Raw genomic sequence first — 637 nt, 5'->3', positions numbered from 1 at the left:
TTGGGACGCCGTGTTCACAAGCTACATAAGAGGTCCATTATGGTCTTATCTACGTATTGATAAGGAGATCATGTGACGACAAACAACAAACAGATCTAATAGTTTTGATCAGGGGTCAATGGTGGACCTTGGTGGTCGGCTGCGTGGCTATGTGGTCTTTCTTTCACAGCTGAGTGGTAACTAATTATTGCCCAGATAAAAGAGAAAGAGCTGCCCCTCAGCTCCTTGACACGTTTTAAAACCGAGAAGACCTTCATTATCTAATTAAACAAGCACGCACAATATAGTAGACAGGCATTGTTAAAGGGGCATTATGCAACTTTTCAAGCAGAAAAAAAAGGTTGATATTTGTGCGTATTTGACCTCGTAGTGCCCATCGGCTGCGTGAGTGGTCAACCTGGCGCCTTTACATTCGATCACGGTGGTCTCTTCAAAGCTCCAGGATTATTTGTTTTGTAGGTTTTCTGGTGAGAGTGTCCGTCAGCAGTGAAAACCTTCCGAACAATTGATCCTGGTGCGTCCAAGAGACCACTGTGAAAGTAAAGGTGCCATGCTGACCAGTCATACAGCCGCTGGGTCACTACACACACACAAATATCAACTTTTTTTTCCCCACATAAAAAAGTTGCATAATGCA

This window comes from Gobius niger, assembly GCF_951799975.1.
Source record: "Gobius niger genome assembly, chromosome: 7".
NCBI lineage: Eukaryota > Metazoa > Chordata > Actinopteri > Gobiiformes > Gobiidae > Gobius > Gobius niger.
Note: the sequence above shows the minus strand (reverse complement) of the source record.